The sequence below is a fragment of the Sus scrofa genome, chromosome 9 (assembly GCF_054392235.1).
Source record: "Sus scrofa isolate SSC_HxYL_T2T_F1_AM1 chromosome 9, Sscrofa_HxYL_maternal_Yorkshire_Landrace_v2.0, whole genome shotgun sequence".
Taxonomy (NCBI): domain Eukaryota; kingdom Metazoa; phylum Chordata; class Mammalia; order Artiodactyla; family Suidae; genus Sus; species Sus scrofa.
In genome coordinates, this window is record NC_139391.1 from 14,335,668 (window position 1) to 14,356,202 (window position 20,535).

Below are 20,535 nucleotides of genomic sequence, written 5' to 3' on the forward strand. Positions count from 1 at the left end.
AAATGCCTGCAGTTTAAGAAATGCCTATTAATGCTCCTTGATAACTCCCGGCTGTAACAACCACCGTTTCTGTAAACCAGCAGTAGTCAATTGTTGGCAGATGCAGAATCCTAAGATTAGAATTTTCAAGGGACTGGAAGAAAATGGAATTTACTTCACCCACCTAGTCTGTCTTGCTTCTTTCATCTTCAGGTCAATTCAAGTCCATGAACATTTGCTAACCACTGCTATGTCCTAAGCAAGAGAAGCACCTGTCCTTGTGTGACTGGAGAAGCAGACAGTACAGGGCTTGCTGGGCCGCCAAGTAAACTGACTGCAGAGGTGATGATGGTGGTGTTGATGAAGGTGGTGACAACTTTCTCCACTGGAATGCTTTCTCTGTGGTAGATATCGTTCTGGGTCCCTAACAAGGCATAAACTTATACCACGTATTGTCAAAACACCTTATAAAAATGTCACTAATTACCTCATTTCACAGACGGCAAAACTGAGGCATCAAGCTGGTTACTTGACTAAGGTAACACAGCATACGAGTGTAGAGCTAAGATTTCAAATCAGACATTCTGTCTCCAAAGCCTGAGATGTTGAGGGCGCACAAGGGAGGACATTATTCTAATGGGGGTACTTAATAAAAGTTTTACAGTAAAAGTGATAACATTTGAGCAAGAATGTGGGGCATTCGGTGTTAGGATGTAGACCTATAGAGAGAACCGTAGGTTCCATAGGTCTATAGGGGAAGGTATGAAAGGCAGCAGGGGTTGCCTGAGCAAAGACATGGATACACAAAAGCAGATGGCATGTGTTCTGATAGTTTTCATCTGCTCCCCAGGGTCAGCCTCTATCCTTCTCTGCCCTGTTCTCTGCTCTGAGAAGACGGTGTCCACATACATAGTCACTCATACTCCCTTGCCTTCTGGTGTCCATTTGTCTTTGGCCAAGAGGAGACACCAGCATGACAGCAAAGGGTGAGAAGATAGCGTCAGGATTTATTTTCTCTGTTTTCTCCTGCTGGGCATGGTGTGGCAATGGCTGTCTTCCTCTAGTGTTTCCAGAGCTGCTGCAGGTCTTTGCTCAAATCCACCAACCCTCACCTTTAACAGGAGTTAATATCAATCTTTAAGTCAAAGTGTCCAGATATAAGAAGGGAGCTACAAGCAAAGAAAGAAACGAATCCCAGATGGAACCCTCTGGTACCAAGATGGCAACAAATCAACCTCCAACAGATGCAGAGTCTCATTACATGTTGATTTTATTATATCAGCATATTAAATGACACAACTACCAGCAGCCTTGACTGGAATTAAGGACCAAAAAAGGATAAAAATGGGGTGGCCTCACTCTCAGAAAAAGCCCTGCCTCCTTTCAGGTAGACTAATGCCTCCTCATCATTAGCCTCATTCCTCCCTCCTTTGCCTTTACTTTTTAAAATGAAATCCCTCTCACAACTTGACTAAGGTAACACAGCATATGAGTGTAGAGCTAAGATTTCAAATCAGACATTCTGTCTGAGACGTTGGTCTGTGAACTTGATTCCCATTTCTCCATTCTTTGGCCGATAAAGAAACTTGTGCTGTGTTGGTCTCAGTTCCCATTTCATTATTCAGCTTCTCAAGCCCAAAGGGAGAAAAAGAACCCTCACCGCCAAGGCAGAGAGCAGGGTCCATACAACTTAATTCGGTAGCACTAAAGTCCACAACTTCTGACAGGCAGCCTCTTTTCCACAGAGGCAAATTTTCTGTTTTCTAGCCATATTTCTGTACATCGTCCATTTAACCAAGTTCTAGTCAGTTACCTTTGAGAGTATATGCTTTCCTAAAGTATGTGGTCTGATAGGACTAATTAAGTTACGCTCTGATCACGACAGTGTGGAAAATGGACCGGAGGCTACCCAGCTCCAAGGAAGGGTTAGAAGTTCAAGCACCAAAATGATCAGGAGAGAGAAATGGAGAGTTGAACCAAGGCAGGAATAGCCAGTGTGGTTGGAGAGGAGGGAAGGAAGCTTCACTCATGGGATTTTGTGATGACCAGGATTTGGAAGTTGAGAAGTGAGAAGAATTGAGAATGGCTTTGTGCAGTCACTGGTTAATGGCCTCAGGGCTGCAGAAGTTATACTCTGGACCCATTGGCTGAAAGCTGGAAGAAAGGCTCTTGACGCTGACAGAGCTTGGCCCAGACTGTCATCCTGATTTGTTCCACGTTCTTTATTTAGGGCATGGATCAGTATCATCTCTATTCTCTCCTAGGGTTTCTAGAGAGCTCTGTAGTTTTCAGTGCTCTAACTTGTTACAGTATCTTGAAAACAACCCTGTGAAATAGGAAGGGCAGATAGTAGCACACCCATTTCAGGAAAGGAATAAAAATCAAGACTTAAAGTAGCATCCTGATTTACGTATGAATTAGCCCATTAATCACAGTGGCAGGATGAGAACTAGGAGGTCCAAGTTGTACTTTTGCTGCCTCCCGGCTGCTTGTTTCTCAAGGGTCTTAGGAACGGCCTGGTAGTTAAAGTTTTAGGGCTCCTCTACATAGGTATTGAAGTGCAAAGGGAGAAATGAGGGAAATAATTCATCTCTTTAAGAATTTGCCATGTTAAGTGAATTAGGTGCATAAGACAGAAAAGCCACCTACTCTGAAATTCAAGAACTTGGTAAAAGAAGCAGTTATTCCAAAAAGCTATTTATTTTCTAAGGGCAAAAGCTGTGTACAATCTTGTCTCTAGTATTGTAACATAGTAAAATGAGAGGGGAGGGGTATGACCTGATTTTCCTCAAACAGCTCCATGGAATTAATTCAGTCATTAACGAAATAAGTTAATAAGTGGGGAAAAAAAACAATACAGTGAAGGGATAGAGAGATGCAAATAAATATTCAGTGACAAAAGAGTTCAGTGATCGAAACATATGAAAACCTCATAGAAAACAAGTTAGAAGAGGCTTCTGTAATACAAGGCTCCTGAGAACTGTTACATGTTGATAGCCACTGTGTGGGGCAGAGTATACAGTGATTCCTAAATATATTTTTCCCAGACCTGTTTTATAGAATATAATTTAGGAAATGCTAACTAGATCATCTTCTGGGGCTTGGTGGCCAATTTTTTGTTGCAGAATAGGAACAGAGGTGATATTTTATACTGGTGAGCTGTTCCTTTGCATCAAGTGGTCTGCTGGCACACTTGTGCACATAAGCATTATTAATTCTCGCCAAAGCTCTTTAAAGTAGTTATTATTGGCCCCGGTTTGCAGATGAGAACACTTGAGCTCTGAGTAACTAATTGGCACAAAGTCACCATTTCTGAGACACCAGAAATAGTGATATTTTCCTTTAAAGCCCTTTCTCTGTCCGAGACATCGGAATAATGTACCTTGTTATGTAATATGGCAGAGTTGGAACATTGAGTCCTTCTTGTATAATTTCCTTAAAAACGTAGATGCCAGAATGCCAGAACTCTAGCGTGCATTCAGCCCGAATAGAAGCAGAGAAACATCCTGGACAGTCTTTTGGACTTCCCTCGCCACGTGACCAACTCTAAGCTGTGAACCCTTTCAAAGCTGCAACCAGGACATATTCTACTTAAATCCCTCATGTTAGTACAGTAGTTGGTGCTATTTGCAAAATGAGTGCCCTGATTTTGGAGGTCAAACCACAGGGTCAGACGTTCTCCCTCATATCCACGGAAACCACCCCTGCTGCCCTTTACAAATGAGTCTCATTTTGCTTTCAGAGGAGCCTTGCTAGGGTGGGTTACTCGCTTCCTGATGGTGACCATTTCGAAAGCAAACGAGTTTTCTTTTTTTTATCCTATCAGTTCTTCACGAGAAATACATATGATTTCAGTTCAGTTCAATTCACACCAAATCAAGTCCAAGTCCACCCAATATAATCTAGTACAATCCAATATCACTTTGTTTCTTTTTGGATCCATGCTAGTCTACAGACCCTTCAAAACCAAGCACTGTATCACTGTTGTCTCACTCGCTTCTAGTACAATACATGGTCCTTATCAGGTCTTACTGTTGTTGAATGAATGAGTAAAAGAATAAATGATTGAATATATAAAGTGCTTAGGTAAGGAGTAAGTACTTAAGGAAAAAAAAAATCTTGATTCCATTCCTGAATCTTCCATTTACTATCTGTATGATCTTGAATCAGACACGCAACTTCTCTGAACTTCAGTTATTTTATCCGTAAAATGGGAAACACAATACTACCTACCTCAAAGAGTATTTTCTTAGATTGAATGGGATACTGCAAGGAAAGTATCTTGCATGGTGCCTGGAATATGGAGATTAGCTATTGTTGCTACTGACATTCTTAGAACAAATTATATTTGAATGGAAGAATAAGTAAATGAACAAATGAGTATGTGTTAAGTGCCTGGGTGTAGTGAAATTGGCAGCCATAGGCCTCAGAATAAACTCTGCCCCTTAACTGCTGTGTGACCTTGGGAAAATGATATGACTTTTCTGAATTGTTTTCCCATCTATAAATTGGGACAACTATTATCTATATTTTGGAGCTGTTAAAGGCTGAAGGAGACAATGTAGGAGAAAGTACACAATCAATGATAAGAATCTAGAGAGATCTAAGGGGCTGTTGTTACTTTCAGATCCCTGACACCATCCATTAATATGGCTGAGAGAATTGTCTGAAACACAGAAATAAAATCAGGCTTATTCATGTGGCTTGATGACAGATGTGAATGATCCTTTAAGTCAGTTTTAAAAGAGATAAAAATAAACCTTTTTTTCCCTATAGTATATGTGTGAGGTGGCTGGTATTTTACATAGTTCAAAATACCATGACTGATGTCCATAGAAAGACTGCTAAGATGTATGGAATGAAAATTTTAGGGTTTTGTGTTGTTGTTTCCTGATTTTTGACTTGTGCAGGACAGCTGGCTACTTGTGACCCATTGCCATCTGTCTCCTGCCACTGATGCCCAGTGTAGGGTTCCAGGAAGAAATTAGCATTGACTTTCAGGATAACACTTCCAAATCTGGATTCCTAGGACTCAACAAAGGTCTAAAGATGAAGCCCAATAATGAAAGTGTTTGCACCTTTTTCCAACATTACAATTAGGGAAGGCAAGCGTAATTAAATTTGTATAGTGCCTTGTATTCAATTAAGTATTGAGTTAACGTGATGATTTGCTATTAATCGAGACCTTTTTTTTTTTAATAAATATATACATGCTACCTTGGGTTACTTACATTTCCTTTAATAAAATCTCCCCTCTCCTCTCTTAGCTCCAATTTCTTTGCTGACAAAATGGGCATTGTAATATTTAATTCCATGGATTGTGGTGAAAATGATGATACTTATATTTACCAAGAACTTAATATAGCACCAGGATGCTTTACAAATAGTTGACTTAATTTGCATAATAGTGGTTTGGTTTGCATAATAATCACATGATTTGCATAATGCCCCACATTATGGATGAGGAGACTGAGTTGCAGAGACTTCCTAACTTACCAGAGTTCACAAACCCTGTAGGGGTAAAGCAACTAGCAAAGAGCTTGATGGAGACTAGTTCAGTTGTAAGGGACTGTGTTCTTGCCCATGGATGAAATCCTAAAGTCCCTCATTTCACGCGGTTATATCCTCACCTTATACACATGTAAGAGAAAACAATAAAACTCACAGATTTGATTCAATTGCCACACTGCTTGGATTAAGGAGACTCAGCAGCTCTCTTTGAAAGTTCCCTGTGGGTTTGATCCGAGGAAGCGCACATGAACAGACTGTTTTTTTCTGATTGGTATAGGCTGTCTCAAAAGCCCAGTCTGCAGCAGGGACTCTGGAGACTAAGGTTCAGCGAGGTTAATAATGGTGACCAGGACTTGCACTCACATCTGTTTGGCTACAGCCCTCATAGTCTTTCCATTAAAACCCCATAAATTATAAAAAAGGGCCACATGGGTCAGTTAGAGACTTTCAATTCCACAAAATGTGGCATTTCTACAATTCCCACTTGACAAATCGTGTGAACCTACTTATTCCAGATTTTGTTATTGACGCTAAGGCTGCAAAGATAAATAAAATACAATCTTCCAGAAAAGAACTGTCAAGTTACACTCTAGCTTGGGGGTCTGTGTTGGGGGGAAGGGGGTGTTGGTTAGAAATTGTCAGTCTCTGCCTTTCTCAGCTCTCTCTGCTCCTTAGTACTGAGGACCTAAGGACATGATACAGCTGACTCAGCCAAGGTCGGGATGGGTAGGAACAGAAGGACCCCCCCCCCATGTCTCTAGTAGATGGGTTCTGGTATTAGTCTGGCTGCCCCACCCTGATTTCCTATGTCTAGAATGATTCCAAGCACGCCTCTACTGGACAAGGTAAACCATCCCACTCACCTTATTTCCTCAACTTTTGTTCAGCTTTCATTTCCTGAATGCGCTCCAGGTATCTCCAGGGAGCTAGAGGCCTGGCCAGAGCTCCTATCCCTCATGACTCAGGCCAGACCAGCATCTTCCTTTCAGCTTTCTAACTCAGGGTTGCATGAATCTAAGTAAATCATGAAGACTGGCAAAACTCCCACCATATTGGATTATCCCTGTCATTCTGGTTTGTTTCTATTGCATAACAATTTAACACAGCATAGGGACTACAAACAACACAAGTTTGTTATCTCCTGGTTTCCATGAGTTTAGGGTTTAGCACATTTTAGATGTATCTTCTGCTCAGGTCTCATAGCTGAAATCAAGGTGTCAGCCAGCTGCTTCCTCATCTGAAAGCTCTGCTAGGAAAGGGCTGCTTCCAAATTCATTCAGGTTATTGGAAGATTTTGTCTCCTGGCAGGTGTAGGAGTAAGGCCCCCACTGTCTCGCCAGCAGAAGACCACTCTCAGCCCCTAAGGGCCACTTTCACATCTTTGCTCTATGAGCCCTTCAGCTCAGCAGTGGGAAACCTCCTCGCATCAAATCCTCTCACGGTTTGGTCCAATCTCTCTGACATCCTGTTCTGTGACCTACCAGAGAAATCTCTCTGCTTTCCAAGGGCTCATGTGATTAGGTCAGGCCTGCTCAGGTAATCTCCTTATTTCATTTTATTTTAAAAATTTGCAGCAAAAATAGATGGACCTAGAAAGTATCATACTAAGTGAAGTTAGACAGTGAAAGATAAACATTTTATGATATCAGTTATGCATGGAATCCAAAAAATAATGATACAAATGAACTTATTTTCAGTACAGAAACAGACTCATAGACTTTGAAAAACTTATAGTTACCACTTGGGACAGGTACGGGGGGTGTGAACTCATGGTTTGAGATTGGCATATGCACACAGAGTTGTATGGAATGGTTGGCTGACAGGGAACTACTCTACCCAGTATTCTGTGATAATCTATGTCGGAAAACAATCTGAAAGAGAACAGATGTGTTTTTATGTATAACTGAATCACTTTGCCGTACAGGAAAAATTATAACAACCTTGTAAAGCAACTATACTTCATTAAAAATTTTAAAAATCTAAAAAAAATTAGATGTTACATGTCCTTATTTATTAAAAACAACAAAAAAACTAAGGAAGGATTTTGCTGAAAATACTTAAGGGCTATAGCTCCAGCTACATTTGCTCTTCCATAACTAATTTATTAAAGACACACACACACACACACACACAAACACACACACACTATATCAAGGACCAACTACCATTGTTCATGGGTTCGTAAAATTGCCTGATGAAAATTTTTTGGTGTGTCATACAGTGATTGGCAGATTATGTTGCTAGAATAAATAACCCCAAAATCTCAGTGGCTAATGAAAAAGATTTCTCACTCATAATGATACACTGTGGCTCTATTTCATGTGGGTAATCTTATTTTAAGGCCAATGGTGCCATGTAACATAACCTGACATTGAGAATAAAAGTTATCATATTCATAGGACAGGGGATTATGTATGCTGGGCATGTACACCAAAGGTCACGAAATTATGGGGGATGGCTTAGAATTCTGCCTACCACACATCTCTACCTCGAGTTGCATGCTGCTGTGTTCCATCCTCCAGTTAAAAACCCCTCAGTGAATGATACCAGGTCTCATTAAGACCAAATTCATGATACTTGCCACCTGCCCTTGGAGCCTGAGATTTGGGCAGGTGGCTCTCATTAGGAAGTCAGCATTCATGGGTGGCTCAGTGAATTTAACCTAGTGCAGACTGCTCCCTGCTTCCTTCCCTTTCCTGTACTTGCCACATGCCTCACAGCTGAGTCAGCTTTTGCACTGACAGTCAGGTATACAGCCGGCTAGATGCAATACAGCATGGCAAAAGCTCCATAACTTATATAAATAAGACCATGATATATGTATATAGTGGAGGGAGTTATGGATTCTGCATGGCAAAAGGGGAGTTGGGTGGGGAAAGTTTCAACAGAAGAATGACAGTTGTCATGGACTTGACATAGGATGAACATTGTTTTAGGGGATAGAAAGAGCATGTCAGGGAAATGAAAGAGAACCAGGAAGCAGTGGTACAGGATTCGTCAAGAGTGAAGGTAAAGGATTGTTTGGATTTAAGACTATGGAATGGGAGAGGGAGTTAAAAAAGGAGCTGGTACATCATATTCAGATTGGAATTTAACTTGGAAGTAAATCTGGTTCCTAAGAAGAGGAAGCCATGATTTGATGTATTATGAGAATAATCATCCTGGAGACAGGGTGAGTTGGTTTAGATTGGGACTATTCAGGAAGCTGTTACAACAGACCAATGAAAAGGCAGTAGTTGGCAGAATACAGAAGAAAAGAATGGGTTAGAAACTACTTTTGGAGGTGAAATTGAGACTGAACATGAAGGCTGTGCATGCAGAGGCATACTGCATGCAGCTAACCATACTTCACAATTTTATATGCCATATTGCATAAATCATTTGATAGTCTTCTGCAAACTTTGCATCTGTCTGTCTGCCTTCTTCCACGATCTATACGAACCTCCATGCTTTCATCCTTCAAATGTCAGATACAATACTTCACCAAGGCTTGGCTCACTTCCACATGGATTCATAGCAGGGTGAATATTTTTTCCCCTTCATGGACCCATAATTGCTACCCTTCTCCCACTGCTAACACATCCAAGGATGCACAGCTTCTAATGTGTCACTGATTCCAGATATCTCTTTCCAAGCTCTCCAATGGGTCATTGTTTCAGAAGCATCTGCTCCTGATTTATTGGCATTTGTCTCACCCTGTGTCACAGAAATAACATTGACATCTATCAAAAAACCATGTGTTGGAAATCTAATCTCTGATGATAGAAGTTTCAAGAATGGTTACCCTTGAGGGGTTACTGACTGGATGGGGACAGAAGCAAGCCTTCTGGGATGCCAGAATGTTCTCTAACTTTCTCTGGTGGTGGTTCCATGGCTGTGTTTACTGTGTGAAAGTCATTGTGTTGTGCCCTTAGGATCTGTTGTGAATTATGCCTCATGAAGACAAATGAAGTCAGGAAAAAAAAAAATAACCGCATGTCATTCTTGAAACTTTTCTATATTTCTTAGAAAGTGATTTTTATGATCTCCATTACTGAAAAACTGAGGTTCAACTTTAAGTGACTTCCCCAAAGTCACAGGAATAGCCAGAGGCAGAGTCAGGATGTAAGCTCATGTTCTCGCTCCAAAGGCTGTGCTCTTTCCACTACCTGCTTCTCAACATGTATTTCGGCTCTGGATTTTTTTTTTTTTCCCTAGAATACAATGACCCTTGATGATGAATGGGTCTAGTTTGCAGGTTAGACTTATCAAATTCTGATATGGTTGGCTTTGGGGCCAAAATGAGGCCACACCGAAGCAGAGTACCTGCTTTACATTAGTTTTCCCAGGGAGAAGCAAGTCCTCAGACAAGAACCAGCAATCAGGAGCTGAGTGCTTAGACTAGCAGTGTGGACCACCCTGCCCCTTCCTGGGGCTCTAGAGCCGAGTTTCCTGAGAGGGAGAGGAGGATGGCCTGTATCCCCCCCCCAAGTTGGGAAGACCCTGGAGTTGGGATCATAATCTTCCAATGTACCTTGGTTCCTAAATGAGAGTACCTAGCTTATTTTCCTTCAGTTGTCCCTGGACAATGTTTGCTTCTGTGTGTTAAAATCTCCTGTGTCCCCTCCCTTTTTTTTTTTTTTTTTTTTTTTTTTCAGAAAAAGCACAGATTCTTAAACCTCACTTCAGTCCTTTATCATCAGAATATCTGGAACCTGGAGCATTTTACAGGTTCCCTCAGAGGTTTCTTCAAATACCCCTCAGAGTGTAAAAGCCACTGACATGGAGTTTGGAATAGTGGTTTGTGACATGCCAGCTTTAAATCAACTCTACTCTCGTATTTGTTGGTTTGTTTGTTTTTGCTTTTTATGGCCCCCATCTGTGGTACATGGAAGTTCCCGGGCTAGAGCTCGAATTGGAGCTACAACTGGCATGTCTGTGACCTACACCACAGCTCCTGGCAATGCCAGATCCTTAACCCACTGAGTGAGGCCCGGGACCCAACCCGCATCCTCATGAATACTAGTCAGGTTCCTAACATACTGAACCACAACGGAAACTCGCTACTTGGGGGTTCTCTACAGAGACTCTACCTTCAGAGGGAAATATATTTCCTCTGAGTTCAGTTCAGAATGGGAAGCCTTTCAGAATATGAAAGCCCTGAGGGAAACTGTAGAGGGTCTTTGAGGTCAGACTCCTAAAACCAACACAGAGAACTTTTGATCCATGCCAAACTTAAGAACCTGAATTTTTTTTTTTTTTTTTTTTGAGATGCCTAATGTAAAATTTACCCTTTTAGGGGCTTAGTTTTGGGCAAACACAATGTCATGTAATCACATATATTCAAGATACAGAACAGTTTCATCAGCTCCCAAATTTCCCTTACACCCTTTTATTTTTTATTTTTAAATTTATTATAGTTGATTTACAACGTTCTGTCAATTTCTGCTATACAGCAATGTGACCCAGCTATACATATTAAATATATATATAGATATGTATGCACACACACACACAATGTATATAGTGACCCAGCTATACATATTTTATATGTATATACATATACACACACACATTCTTTTCCTCACATTATCCTCCATCATGTTCCCTCACAAGTGTTGAGGTATGAGTACAAGTTCCCTATGCTATGCATTAGGATCTCATTGCTTATCCATTCCAAATGCAATAGTTTGCATCCGTTAACCCCAAACTCCCAGTCCATCATACTCCCTCCACCTCCCCCTTGGCAACCACAAGTCTGTTCTCCATATCCATGAGTTTCTTTTCTATAGATAGGTTCATTTGTGCCATATTTATATTCCAGATAGAAGTGATACTGTATGGTATTTTTTTCCTCTTTCTGACTTACTTCACTTAGTATGAGTCTCTACTTCCATCCACATTGCTATAAATAGTATTATTTTGTTGTTTGTTATGGCCGAGTAGTAATCCATTGGGCATATGTACCACGTCTTCTTAATCCATCCATCTGTTGATGGACATTTAGGTTGTTTCCAAGTTGGCATGTGAATAGTGCTGCAATGAACATAGGGGTGCATCTATCTTTTTCAATGGAAGTTTTGTCTGGATAGATGCCCAAGAATGGGATTACTGGATCATATGGTAGTTTCTACATTTAGTTTTCTGAGGTGCCTCCATACTGTTTTCCACAGTGGTTATACCAATTTTCATTCCCACCAACAGTGTAGGAGGGTTCCCTTTTCTCCACACCATCTCCAGCATGTGTTGTTTGTAGACTTACTAATGAGGGCCATTCTGACTGGTGTCAGGTGGTACCCTATTGTATTTTGATTTGCATTTCTCTAATAATAAGTGATGTTGAGCATTTTTTCATGTGCCTGTTGGCCATCTGTATGTCTTCTTTAGAGAAATGTCTATTCGGTCCTCTGCCTTTTTTTCTAATTGGGTTGTCTCAGGGACTCCAGTGTGAAATAAGAATAACCATATGGTTTCTGTGTCGAATCAAATAACTTGAATCAGTTTAGGAAAGGCCCTGATGCATTGACTGAGGGCTTTCTGTAGAGGGTATCTAGGAAGACTGCCTGGGGTAATAAGCTTTGATAAAATAAGATGCCTTCAAATAATTCAGAATCTAATGGGCAGGTGTGTTTGGTGGGGCAGGAGGGAAGACAGATAAATGAAAGGGTAACTATGATTTAATGAGATAATATTCTCTGTGATAGATGCAGACCCAATGATATGAGACTATAGAAGACTGGACACTGAAGCTTAGATGGTTGTGCGAATAATCCCTTTCCCCTAAGCCCTAATTTCCTCAGAAATAACCTTATATTGTAGCTAGTGAGGACTAAATGAGTTAATATTTGTGAATGGTTTGTTTCATACTACTTCAAACTTTTAAACAAATAAATGGGACAGGGCTCTAGAGAAGCAATCTCAATGGCAAAATGTAGATAAGGAAGAGCAGAGTGTGTTTGGAGCTATGCTCAGGTTCTTATTGGCAGGAGATAAAGTAGGACTAGACATGCTACAAGACATGGAGATGGAGAATTAAATCATGGAGAACACTGCAGACCATTCTAAGGGGGTTGGTTGGGTTTTACCCTGAGGGTAATGAGAATCATTGAAAGGCTTACAAGTCAGGCAGTGACTTGGAAAGACTAGAATCAAGGAAGCCAGTGAGGATTCTTGTGATATTACCACTGATAAATACCAGTGGCTAGAACGAGGGGTGAAGAAGGATTAAGGAGGTAGAGTCAAAAGATCTTCAGGACATATTGTTCAGGGTTGAGAAGGTTGGGAATAAAGTACGAATTTCAAGTGTCTGGCTTTTGTGTTTCAAGGACTAGAGGAGACATTCATTGGAGAATAGAACAGAAGAGGAGGAGTGGGCTGTGGCTATGATGGATCATGCTTATGGAACCTGGTCTGTCTGGAGAGTCTGGGACATATAGGTGATGATGCTCACTGTGGGGCCTAAATGTATGGCCCTCTTCTAGGTTCAGCAAGAGCAGAGGAGAGGTAATGGGACAGGGGCTACCTTTGATTAAGATGTATACATCTGAGGGCCAGCTATGGAAGTTATGTCTTAGAGGTTCTAGTTCAGGGAATAAGCCCAAAGCTGGCTGGAACCCAACACAGAGCAACAAAGTTACCAAGAAGAGTCAGGGTGGGAGGTATCTAGGGAGAGGGAAGAACTAAGTCCACCAGTCCATCCTGAGGATGGCAGCCCCATGAGGGTGGTTCTTTCTTTTTTCTTTCTTTTTTGTCTTTTGTCCTTTTAGGGCTGAACCCATGGCATATGGAGGTTTCCAGGCTAGGGGTCCAATCAGAGCTGTTGCTGCTGGCCTACACCACAGCCAGAGTAACTCGGGATCGGAGCTGCATCTACAATCTACACCACAGCTCACGGCAATGCCAAATCCTTAACCCACTGAGCGAGGCCAGGGATCAAACCCACAACCTCATGGTTCCTAGTCGGATTCATTTCTGCTGCACCACGATGGGAACTCCGAGGGTGGTTCTTTCTGATGAGTGATTTGAGACATGGGTCTTAAGACAAAATGAGCCAGCTCCCTTTCCTAGATGGATTAGACTGGGGTATGAAGCCTGAGACAATGATGTACCACTGGGAAACAAGGTCATGACTGTTCCTCATCCCTGCCACCATCCCAACACATCTTGGAAAGAAAAACAGGTCAGTAAGCACATCTGATATTAGATAATGGCATATGTATCTACTCGTGTCCTACCTTGGAAAGGATACGCAGACAGCACCCATAGATAGGGTATTTTGAACAATGCTGAGCTGCTCTGTAAGAGTTGGGACCCAGCGTGATTTCCAAGTAGTGGTCATAACACCCTATCTTACCTCATATCCCCTTGCGTGCGTGTCATCAACCCATCATTATCCACGTTTGTCAGAAGAGCAAACTGAGGCTCTCCATCTAACAGTATCATAATAAACCAAAAACCAAACCAAGCCAAAACAAATAAACTCATGCTTTGAGGGGCTAGAACGCACAGTCTGAGGCTAAATTGGATATTTCTCCTCATGCTACACCGTCTTGCCTATACGTTGATAAACATAATTCAATCAGAAGTCTATGATAAGTTTTATTAAAATGTCAAGAGGCTTTCCTGTCAGAATGAAAATGCAGGATAAAAAAACGTGTTTGTGGATTTCGCTGAACTCTACACTGTCAGAATACAATTCCTACTGTTCAACAAATCCAAGCTCACTCATCTGTTATTCTATTGTGCTAAGAACACAAAGTGATGGAAGGAATACTGTTTTTCTTTTTCTCCTCTCAAGCTTTGAGCTTAAACCTGGACACAGCAGGCCTCTATCAGTTCCAAAGCCGGGGAATTGGACAGCTACCACGCAGATGCATTTTGCTGCAAATCTACAATTTTATCCCCCAGTTCAGACATCGTCTACCTTCTACACAAAAACTTGATTTGCCTGTTTTTCCTGTTCTGCAAAACCCACGAATCATAGTAAGCACTTATTTTTTTATTTTATTGGAACCACAGTAACGACTAATCGCTAATTAGGGAAACAAAAAGGAAAGGAAGGCCAAACAGAAATCGGTTCCTGCACTATCCTGCTTTACCCCAGGCAGAGGTTTTGAGGAGGTAAAAGTTGCATTATCAGAAGCCTCAAAGGCACACCAGTTGCCAGGACGTACATCAAGGAACAAAGTGACATCCTTCCTGAACAAGCGATTATCAAATTACAGACCTGTCACCAGCACTTCCTGGGAAGGGTCAGCATCTTCCTTTGTTCCCGATGAAGACTGTGGGACCGGCAGATGGTTGCTTCAGTTAACTGAGCAGCTGGTTCCTAACAGAACTGGAAGAGGACAAAGGTTGGTTAGAAGACAATGAAATAAAAGTGCTTTTAAAGACACTTTTTTTTTCGTTCACCTATTCAACAGCTTGGTTGAGTACTGCTTTTTTTTTTTTTTTCTTTCTTTCTTTTTCTTTCACTAGATGAGGGTGATGGTAATTCTAAACTCAAATGTCAAAGAAAAGGAGATCTCCCTCTAGGGAATGATGTCCTTAGTGGGTGTGATTCATTACGAATAAAGGAGTGGCCGGGATGGGGGAGGGTGGGAGGGAAACCAACAGATGTACCAGCCTCCTGTGGATACGAAGGGGCCCCAAATCAATTGTCATTAACTAATTACTCTTCTCCTTTTGTCAGGATAAATTGGTTCATCCAACGTGTTTTCCAAGTGTGTCAGGTAAATTGCGTTAAAAAGGATAAACAGCACTCTTTTCTGTATACTCTGTCGAAAATCTTAACAGCTTCATTGTTGTCCTGCTGATTAGAGAGGCAGTGCTGAGTAGTAATTAAGGGCTAGGTCTGGGACTGCTCAAATTTGAAGCTTCCTCCATCACGTCCTAGTGCTGGGGCCTTAAGCAAATTTCTTACACATTATGTGTCTCAGTTCCCTTACCACCAAAATGAGGACAACCTTAGGGTTGGCTTGAGAATAAAATATATGCAATATATATCTACACACACACACACACACACACACACACACACACATTTTTGCTTTTTAGGGTTGCACCCACAGCATGCAGAAGTTTCCAGGCTAGGGGTTGAATCGGAGCTACAGCTGCTGGCATACACCACAGCCACAGCAATGCCAGATCTTTAACCCACTGAGAGAGGCCAGGGATCAAACCCAAATCTTCATGGATCCTAGTTGGGTTCGTTAACTGCGGAGCTGCAGAGGTAACTCCTGACACACACACACAAACGCATATGTATATTTAAAGTAAAATTAAACTCATGTAAAACGCTTGGTATGGTGCTAGCTTATGTAAGAGAATAAACATGCAACAATATTCTTTTCAATATATATATATTTTTTCTTATCCAGGGGCATAGGGGCACCATAGAAACATATGGGGGCTATATCTTTTCAATGTAAAGTATCTTGATCCTCTAACACACTCATTTAACCAGTGATATCAATAATTCTAGCACACTACAAGGGCCTTTAGGGTCATAAAACACTTTCCTATCCAATACCATTTTTTTCAATTTTTGAAGTTTTATTGAAGTATAGTTGATTTACAATGTTGTGAGAGAATTTCTGCTGTACAACAAAGTTATTTACATACACATAAGTTATCACAGTTTTTTTTGTTTCCATTTCTTTTTTTTTTTTTAATGGCCACACCTATGGTATATGGAAGCTTCTGGGCCAGGGTCTAATTGGAGCTGCAGGCCTACACCACAGTCCACAGCAATGCCAGATCTGAATTGCTCCTTGGACCCATGCCACAGCTTGCAGCAATGCCAGATTCTTAACCCACTGAGCAGGCCCAGGGGTCGAACCCGCATCCTCCCAGAGAAAATGTCAGGTCCTTAACCTGCTGAGCCATAATGGGAAATCCCAAGGTTATCATAGCTTCAACTGTCACAAAATTCTACAAAGAGACTGAATGGAACTTCTTTCTATTCAAGGAGGGGAAACCAAAGCTGAGAGAGGGTATGTAACTTGTCAATGCCCTCAGTCCATTAAATCAGCTGGAACATTCAGAGTTTCTAAATTGATCTCAGTTTAAATCTTTGCCTTGTCACTTCTTAGCTGTGTGATAATGAGCAGCTTACCTAACTTCTCTGAGCTTCGAACACCTCATCTGCAAAACAATCTATACCCATCTCATAGAGTTGTGATAAGGAGGAATAAAGAAATGAAAGGAAGCACTTCACAGAGAACTTGGAACATTAGGGAATGTTAGTTGCTACCTGTTCATTATTATTATTATCATCATCATCATTCTAACATTATTAATTAGGCAAGGTACTTAATGGGGTAGTATTTTTAAAAACTACTGTTATCAAGAAACCTGGCATCTTCCCAATCTACAAACTTTCCTCCTCCTCCTCCTCCTTCTCTTCCTCTTCTTCCTTTTCAGGCACATATCACATGCCATTAGAGTATAGAATATATAAGCAGTAGTCCTCTTTTTACAGATGGCTCAGTTCCCTTGAACATGACTCCACATGGCTTATGGTGACAAAGTGGAGTTTCTCCATCTGCAAAGTAAAACTTAGATACCTGATCAATGGCCACTACCTCCTGAAGTGTCATCTCTCTGTGTTAGGGAGGACTCTAACACTTAATAAATATCATTCATCTGATACGTATTTAATGAATATCCACTATGGTTTAAATATTATATGAGGAGTGGGGATTAACATGGTACATAACACAAATGGGAAGGGACCACCCAGACTCCTATGAGCCCCCAAGGAGGGGTCCCTGAGGGTGTCTCATTTGAGTGGCTTCCAGCAGATGAGTTAAACAGGAGGACTGCAAAGGCTCAGTGGTTCAAGGCACGTGGAGCATTTAAAGAATGGATAAGGGTTTGGCAAGAGTTCAGCATCTGAGTTCCCTCCTCTGTTGGTCATCATAGGACGTCCGTATTTACCCTAAGAGCAATAGGACTCTGATGGAAGTTGGAAGCTTATGGAGATAGAGGGTGGTGGAAACTATGAAGATTTGCATTTGAAAAGCTCACCCTGGTGATGGAGCAGATACGGGAAGGGACAGATAGAGGCAGAGAGACAATGAGAACGTCATTGCTGTGTGCAGTCATTTCATAGATCCTCAAAACTATGATGTGAATTATTCCACTTTTCCAAATGAGGAGCCCACATTTCACAGGCATTAATTCACCTCCCCCAGGTTCTAGAACTGGCCATGGGCAGCTGGAAGAGTGGGATGCTGGAGACAGAGAGGCCTGCGTTCAAATCCTGCCGTAAAGGCACAGCGCATCTTGTCCCATAAATTCGCATGAGGAAAGTGGGCTCATCCTACCGGAAAGTGCTGAAGGTAGACTAGACTGACGTCCCCTGTTCTTGCATGTGACACCTGCCTGCCTGTATGCATGCATGAATTCACAAGAATAAATGGGTACATTTTTTAAAAAAGAAAAATAAAGTGAGAGTGGCTTAGAGGTGAGGCTGCTCCCCTCTGGGATTGGGATCAGGAGGTGTAGTCCTGCCTCTCTCCACAGGCAGGGATGAATGAATGTGAATGAATGAAATCACACGTCTCCAATCCCCCACATCCGTCCTTTCCTGGAGGCCCAGCCTCTGTGGCCTTCTTCAGGCTGAAGCCTCCGCCTGGAAAGTAACTACCATCAATCCATGAACCTGGCAAAAGCCTCCCCATCTCTTATCACCATCTCAGTATGCTAATTGGTCCTAGAAATATTTCTGGAACCATTCTCTCCAGCTCAAGCCATTAAACTAACCCTCCCCTCCTCTGCCAGCCCAGACCTTCAGTGGGCTCTCCATCCTGTGTCAACCCTCTCCCACATGGACTCTGAGCTTCTTGAAAACAGGGGCTTTATAGTCTGGATCTCTACCCTGGCCAAGGTCTGAGAAAAAATGAATGGAAGGGAGGCAGGACAAGAGAAAGACAAGGAAGGAGGGAGGAAAGGAGGGGAAAAGGATTAACAGTGCAGTTTATGAGATAAGGTAGACACGATGCCACATCCAGTAACAAATTTTGAGTTATGTGTGAGTCACTCCTGACTGTAGTGAAGAGTGAACGAAGGAAAAGTTACTGTTGTTTGGTGATCAAGTCGCTATGTCTGGGGAGAAAGGAAGAAATATTCATGTGACAGAGATGGATTTGTTTGGCTCTTGGAGTTAAAGAAATAGAAGACATTCTGGGTGGTAGCCTGACAAGTGCTGTCCTTTCCTGCAGAAATGACATTTTCCCTGAGGAGTATCCATCCATGGCCAAGAAGGCTGGGGAGGAGGCTATGCGCCCTGTGCTGGTCAGAATTTGATCCTGGGTTTGGGGCAGCAGAGATTAGCTAAGGCTAGGGTTATACAAATTACAAATGTGGAATGCTCTTAGGGATCGTTTAGTTACAAAAACTCATTTTGCAGAAGAGATCACTGAAAGCCAGAGAGGTGAACTGCTTGCTGAAGGTCCTGGTGTCAATAAGAGGAGAGTATCTATCCTCTGTGCTCCCACATGCCTTCCCCTGCTGCAAGACAGGCACCTGACACATGCCACTTCCTCATTCATGTCTTGCACATTTTACTCTGAGAAATATAACACTATTTAATCAACATTACTCTATATCTCTCGGGGGGCACAGGATTGCAAAGGCAGCTCGGTCTATAAGCAAGAATACAGGCTTTGGAGCCAGATGGACTATGCTTTATAGTCCTGGTTTTTCTGCTGTCTCTAGGTGACTTCAAGCAACTTATTTGAGCCTTGAATTTCTTTAAGAGTTCTGTCTCTTCTTCTCAAGGGAGATTAAAGTGCAGGGGCTGCCGTTGATCAAATGGATGCAACATATAAGGGACAGAGTAAGACTTGGGGCCTCCAGGGTTGGGTCTAGAGCTGGTAATGCTCCCAGGAGAGAACAGAGTTGGCTGGTGAGAAATGCATGGAAGAGTGAACAGCAATCCCGGGGAGGCCCTACCATCAAGCTGGAGTCTGAAACAACAGTCAGGCAATTCCAAGCCGGCAGGCTGGATCCACTTGAGTTGGAGGGGACAGTAGGGTGGGGTGTCTGGGGTGTTCCCTGAATGCTTATTCACAGCAGCTGGAGTGTCAAGATTTGAGGTACATCCAGAAGATCAACAGACAGGCATATGCAAATAATTTGTTAGGAATAAATTTTAGTGTATATGAATGTCCACCCACAAACTCAAGTCTACGGAAAAATGGTGCATCACTTAATTTTAAAATTAAATTAAATACAACTTTGAACATCACTTTAAATAGAACTTTGATCTTGCACAGCTGTGAGAAAATCCAATCTCAGTAAATACTGGAGTTTGTGTCCTCAGGGCTTGCAAAGTTCCTAGCCCTCTTATGCAGAGTACAGCCCTTGAGGAGGGCCCTGGGGTTTCAGGCCACACCAGCCCTGCTTAAAAAAGGTAGTTACCTAGGGACTCTTTAACATTTCAGAATTCAGCAAATCTGCCTGTTTTGTTTGTGTTGGGCTCCTGGGCCTTTGCTAAGGCTTGGAGCCCTAGTAGCCAGGGTTCAGGGAACTGGGTCTCCCAGTCAGGGCAAAGGTTATGTTGTCTTTGGTGGGGGCAGAGGGGGGATCCCATCAAAAGGCAGAGGGTGCCCCAAGATACCTGGGACTTGGCGGCCTAGACTTCTGTGTCCTTCCTTCATGGCTTTCCAGAAACTTCTCTTGTCTGCCTCTTGGATTTTGTCTCTCCCTTTCCTTTTTTATTTTTAATTTTTTTTTTTTTTTTGCTTTTTAGGGCCGCACCCACAGCATATGTGGCATATGGAGGTTCCCAGGCTAGGGGTCGAAGTAGAGCTCCAGCAGCTGGCCTACACTATGGCCACAGCACTGCGGGATCTTAGCCATGTCTGCGAGCTACACCACAGCTCGTGGCAATGCCAAATCCTTAAACCATTGAGTGAGACCGGGGATCAAACCTGTATCCTCATGAATCTTAGTCGGGTTCATGAAGGGAACTCCTCTCCCTTTCCTTTTACCACAGTTACAACTCTTCTTTTTTCTTTTAACTCTTTCTCTGTCTAAACAGTGAGAATTGGCTTTCAT

The 20,535-nt window shown here is 42.1% G+C and overlaps 1 protein-coding gene across 9 annotated transcripts in view; it reads right to left on the reverse strand.

Moving 5' to 3' along the window:
* TENM4 (teneurin transmembrane protein 4) overlaps window positions 1-20,535 on the reverse strand; it is a 2,941,714-nt gene that overhangs the window by 1,262,044 nt on the left and 1,659,135 nt on the right. For all 9 annotated transcript variants that reach the window (XM_084975397.1, XM_084975391.1, XM_084975384.1 and 6 more), the window contains exon 7: window positions 14,696-14,806. The gene's annotated coding sequence lies outside the window, so the exon portion shown is untranslated. The remainder of the gene's footprint in view (window positions 1-14,695; window positions 14,807-20,535) is intronic.